The following is a 6,535-nucleotide window of genomic DNA, read 5'->3' on the forward strand; positions in this document are numbered from 1 at the left end:
TTCTAATACTGGATTGTCAAAGGTCGGCACTGCTTTAGTGCCCTGTGTTTCTTGGGCCTTATCCTGATTCTCTCCAGGACCCACTTTTACAGCTCCACTGACAGCATTAAATATTATGTTGATGAAAAATTTTTTTTTTTTGTTTTACTCTTTTTGCCATTTCAAAGTAAGGAGATACAGACTTTTTCACCAAACTGTAGGTCAGTCATATTATACACTGACCGGCCACTTTTAATAGCATACAGTATCTGTACAATTGATTGCCTTTCACTGCAACACTTCTGCCTTAACATCTGTGTTTATTAAGTCCAAAATGTTTTCGTTTTTGGTGAAATTGTCATAAATGTATAAATTCAATTATATTTTTATTCTTTACAGGCAGTGTTGTACTGGACTACATTATATTCAGAAGTGTTGCTAATATTCTGACCCTCTCATGTACATATGTAGCTGGTGATAACAAAAGCCAAAACAGTCTCCAGGGCTCAGCGGGGACAGTGGATGAGATGGGAAGATGTAGAAAGGAAGAAGCTTAGTTGGAGGCAAACATGAGACATGGAGGCAGGAAGGATTAGATTCATTCTAGGCGCAACTTATGATGTGCTTCTGTCTCCCCAAAATCTGCATAGATGGATAGGTGGGGACCCAACATGTCCCTTATGTTCATGTGTATCATCACTTTGGCACATCCTCTCAGGGTGAAAAACAAGCCTGGCTCCAGGACAATACACCTGGAGACATAATCAAGTGTTGATAGGTTTAGCAGCAGCTCAGTGGAGGAAAAGAAGAAACAAGAGGGGATTTTATTTGTTCATGAGGGTGAAAAAGGCAGGAAACAAGTCATTTTGAACAGGCCAGCAAAAGGCAGGTATTGATTGTCAAATGAAAGCAGATTTAGGGAATCAGCTCATAGTTCCTGAGGAGTCAGCACTAACCTCAGACCAGACCTTGTGCTGTGGCCAGAAGGACAGTGGACTGTTTATTTTATGATTTTATCTTATGAGAGGAAGCCTGAATTAGCCTGAGTAGATGAAGGGTTGTGTTGAGTATGTGGGTGCAGGCAAAGAGAGGTGTGGTTGGGGGATGCTGGAACACATTGTTGAGCCTTCTCGGTGTCATGGGCCCAGCTCAACAAAGCACCAGTTAGTAAGAGGATGCCAACCTGATGATCCTGTAGACTCACCTTCACTCTGGCACCTGCAGGACATGTATTGGTGTTGGTGATAATATAGTTATAGACTCATTGGAATTGTTGATAGTCTTCTTTTGTTAGACAATCTTGGTAGAATAGTGTCAGTGGTTGGACAACTGAGCTCTCAGAGGTGACTGCCATTACAAGCCAGTTGGACCAGCCACTGTTTAACCTGAGCAGATACAATGCAGATGCTGTATGTCAAGCCACATACTGTATCTGCTCTTTGCTTGGGTGAGGACAGGGTTCAGGGATGTAATATGCCAGAGAGTACAGGCCTTGGGGTGAGCGGAACAATGCTTGCATAATTTGGCAGGCTTTGACCTTTTTGTCCTGAGAATTGTCTGTGTGCAGAAATGAGAACTTTAGGGAGGTGACCCATCTGTTTCCCATTTCCCGTACATCTCAGGGTGTTTCCTCTTAAAAGTGAAGACAGGAAGCTAAGTTTGGGAATTGACATAAGACCCGAAAGGAGCTGTGAATAAAAAGAGCTAGATTGAGTGGTGCAAGAGGATGCTGCTGCGATAGTGGAGTGAGTATGCATTTGGACCCGGCTGGATGGGGGGAACCGACCCACTGACTCGACAGTATGACCAAAAATGACTGACTGACTCTTTGACAATTCTCTTATCCAATACTTTTGTTTATTTCTCTGCAGGGATGATGATTCTGTTCCCTATCTTTCAGACTGCTGAATTATATTTCAAATTATTGAACTGCTTAGAATTATTGTAATAATAAATAATGATTGGGATGATTTGCCTGAATTAATTTAGTTCACATCAGACCTCAACTACCACAGATGCTTTGTGTTAAGGACAGGTTAATTGTGTTGCTTATTGTGGGTCTTTGAAGACATATGATGACATGGCCTCAATACTCTCCCATTCTTTGGTACAGGTAATTGTGTGTTACTAACTGTAGAGACACCATCTATCTATCTATATAGATGGATATAGATATAGATGTAGATGTAGATGTAGATATAGATATAGATATAGATATAGATATGGCTAACCAGCACCAGCCCCCCAACTGGCATACAGTCCCCCCAAGGAAACAGCACCATCCAGCTACCAACCAATAACCTGCCTCTCCAGAACATGGAAAGTCCAATCAGGCATCGTTGCTGCCAAGTTACAATACATAGTTGCAGCTCAGAAGGGCACGGGAAACAACACCAAGGGTTCAAAGCACTATTTGCTGATAGAGGGAGCAGTCACCAGTAATTCAAGATCTAGACAGACCAACCTGAGTACAGCCTGGATTGACTACAAGAAGGCATATGACTCAATGACACAGATATGGATCTAGGAATGCCTGGCACTATACAAAGTCAACAGGACATTAAGGACCTCCATCAAGAACTCAATGGGACTGTGGAAAACAACACTGAAAGCAAACTCTGGAACATTCAGAAAGGGAGGACTCAAAATTCACACAAAGACAGGCAGGCTGGAAGGTACTGTTTAACAGCTTTATTGAACAATATGTAAGTCCCAACAAAACTTACTGAGAGTCCAGCAACAGAAAACCAAGCACAAATAACCAGAGGCAGAGCCAGAGTTTGAGTGGAGGTCAAAGAGACAAACAGTCTGAGCAAAGCAATTAATCCAAGGGAGTAGGTTCAAGAGGCTATTGCGCAGCCAAGCAAAGTCTAAGCACAGGTGAATCCAAATCAAACAGGTAAACTCAGGGAAAACAGGAACAAACAAGTGAAAGAATGCAGAGGCTGAAAAGCACAGAAGTTGTGGGGAACACAAAAGACAGTCTAGCAATAATGACACGTATACTGACAGAGTTAATGGAGTGCCGTGGAGACAGTGAGGTGGGTGTGAGAGTCACGACTGGGCTGTGAGAGAAGGCAAGGCAGGTGTGCAGAGCAGGTTCAGAGGGAAAGACACCGCTCACAATGGTTATGCAGAGCGAGTGAGAGGAATGTGTGACCTTGTGCATATCTCAGGCCATGCGTACACATAGTCGGCGTGGCTGTGATATGGTGAAATGACAAAGGCGAGACAGCCAGTTTTAAACAACTTGCATTATTTGTTACCTGATTACCTAGATTTCAATTCATAAGGAGTCTTTTCAAGTGTTTATGTTGGACTTTTCAGGACTCTTCTTCTTATTCTATTTTATTTTTTTACTTTTGATGTCATATTCTCTTTTCAGAATTTCTTGTGTATGTGTGGCTCTATAAATCTGATGAAAACATTCTGTACGCTCACCTACTGTATGTCTTTGTATTTACACACAGTTTTTGTCATTAATCCACGCAGAGTTTTTTTTATACATCACATGCCAGAAAGCAACAGGTCCAAGAAACCATGGAGCAGAGACTGGGACTGACAGTCATTGTGTGTTCTCTAAACAGGGTTTTGACAACTACTGCTTCTGCTCTTGATACTGATACCAGTCTGGTTTATACAGGCAGTGCTGATTTATGACTGGCTGCCCTGTCAGTAAGTAAAAGCTGGCAACAGTACAGACTGGTTATTGTTAGGCCAGGCTCAGCTGACAGGTGATTCAGGTGTGGCAAGACTGTTATGTTAAGTATGCTGACCTGACAGGCAGGCAGACGGATACACACCCTCAGCAGGAGGAAGTCACTAGTCCGTAATGAATCAACAACAGTCAAGTCCACTGACACACCCATTATAACCTAGACAACAGAGCACAGTTGCTCACGAGATGGAACTAGGGCTGAAGCATACAATACACCTAACAGTGTTATCAGGGTAAAAATAGCAATAAAAAAAAACAAACAATTAACTTGTGGATGTTGATGGTTAATTTTGACTCAGGAAAAATGTCTGTAAATGGTTCCCTGTTGTATTACATCAGTAACACACCTTTGAATTTATAGCAGCCTGTGGAGATGTAGCTAGAGGTGATAGCATTATTCACAAAAGCTAAGACAAACTCCTAAAACAAATAAATAAATAAAGTGCAACAACAAACTACAGTATACTGTATATGTGTGCCTGTATGCTTAATCATTTCTTTCTAGATGGTTTCAATCCTAGATTTTCTCCTTTTCATAGCCTCAAGATTGTAATCTTAGTCCACTGTTTGACACTATCACGTATAACGTGTAGAGGTCTTCTGTATCAACCCCAAAAGCAACATGACCCATTTAAAATTTTGGTCCAATTAGGGCCAAAACTCCACAACAGCCTGAAAATCACACATGACCTGATGAAGTTGATACAGCTGAAATGTTGGTAAACAACCACTATTAACATTTATTGGTATGGCTTGGCTTCAGCTGGCGAATGCTCTGCTCTGCTCTACGGCTAGCGTCTTACTGTGCCTGTCTGCCGAGGAGGCCGTAAGCAGTGTGATTTATCACAATGTTTAATCTGAAAATAGCTGCTGCCACTGAACAAGTTGTGGGCTATAAAATAAAAACTAAAAGAGGCTGGAAACCTCTGGAGATCTGAGGGGAGCTGCAGAGTTTGTGAGAATTCTCTGTGGGTCCATCACCATGAGTGACTTGGTTAATATTGTTGTTTAATATTTGTTCATATATTCTGCTTTTTAATTATGGTATTGTAACTAAAATAATTAAGATAAGGTCATGTAAATGTGCAAGCAACATTTCAGTTGTGTAACTGGTCTGAGGGGAGTGAATTTCAATGACATTGCATAAGTAAATTCATTCTTGAGCTTTATAAAACTGCTGTGTCCCACTGAACCCTGCTGGTCCAGCGCATATACAGTATTGTTCAAAATAATAGCAGTACAATGTGACTAACCAGAATAATCCAGGTTTTTAGTATATTTTTTATTGCTACATGGCAAACAAGTTACCAGTAGGTGCAGTAGATTCTCAGAAAGCAAACAAGACCCAGCATTCATGATATGCACGCTCTTAAGGCTGTGAAATTGGGCAATTAGTTGAAAGGGGTGTGTTAAAAAAAATAGCAGTGTCTGCCGTTGACTGTACAAACACAAAACTATGTTGTACAAACGTTTTTGTTTCTAGGATTTAGCAATCCTGTGAATCACTAAACTAATATTTAGTTGTATGACCACAGTTTTTTATAACTGCTTCACATCTGTGTGGCATGGAGTCAACCAACTTGTGGCACCTTTCAGCTGTTATTCCACTCCATGATTCTTTAACAACATTCCACAATTCATTTACATTTCTTGGTTTTGCTTCAGAAACAGCATTTTTGATATCACCCCACAAGTTCTCGATTGGATTAAGGTCCGGGGATTGGGCTGGCCACTCCATAACATTAATTTTGTTGGTTTGGAACCAACACTTTGCTCGTTTACTAGTGTGTTTGGGGTCATTGTCTTGTTGAAACAACCATTTCAAGGGCATGTCCTCTTCAGCATAAGGCAACATGACCTCTTCAAGTATTTTGACATATGCAAACTGATCCATGATCCCTGGTATGCGATAAATAGGCCCAACACCATAGTAGGAGAAACATGCCCATATCATGATGCTTGCACCACCATGCTTCACTGTCTTCACTGTGTACTGTGGCTTGAATTCAGAGTTTGGGGGTCGTCTCACAAACTGTCTGTGGCCCTTGGACCCAAAAAGAACAATTTTACTCTCATCAGTCCACAAAATGTTCCTCCATTTCTCTTTAGGCCAGTTGATGTGTTCTTTGGCAAATTGTAACCTCTTCTGCACATGCCTTTTTTTTAACAGAGGGACTTTGCGGGGGATTCTTGAAAATAGATTAGCTTCACACAGACGTCTTCTAACTGTCACAGTACTTACAGGTAACTCCAGACTGTCTTTGATCATCCTGGAGCTGATCATTGGCTGGGCCTTTGCCATTCTGGTTATTCTTCGATCCATTTTGATGGTTGTCTTCCGTTTTCTTCCACGTCTCTCTGGTTTTGCTCTCCATTTTAAGGCATTGGAGATCATTTTAGCTGAACAGCCTATAATTTTTTGCACCTCTTTATAGGTTTTCCCCTCTCCAATCAACTTTTTAATCAAAGTACGCTGTTCTTCTGAACAATGTCTTGAACGACCCATTTTCCTCAGGCTTTCAAATGCATGTTCAACAAGTGCTGGCTTCATCCTTAAATAGGGGCCACCTGATTCACACCTGTTATTTCACAAAATTGATGACCTCACTGATTGAATGCCACACTGCTATTTTTTTAACACACCCCTTTCAACTAATTGCCCAATTGCACAGCCTTAAGAGCGTGCATATCATGAATGCTGGGTCTTGTTTGCTTTCTGAGAATCTACTGCACCTACTGGTAACTTGTTTGCCATGTAGCAATAAAAAATATACTAAAAACCTGGATTATTCTGGTTAGTCACATTGTACTGCTATTATTTTGAACAATACTGTAACT

This window comes from Monopterus albus, unplaced genomic scaffold, assembly GCF_001952655.1.
Source record: "Monopterus albus unplaced genomic scaffold, M_albus_1.0 scaffold40.1, whole genome shotgun sequence".
Lineage (NCBI taxonomy): Eukaryota > Metazoa > Chordata > Actinopteri > Synbranchiformes > Synbranchidae > Monopterus > Monopterus albus.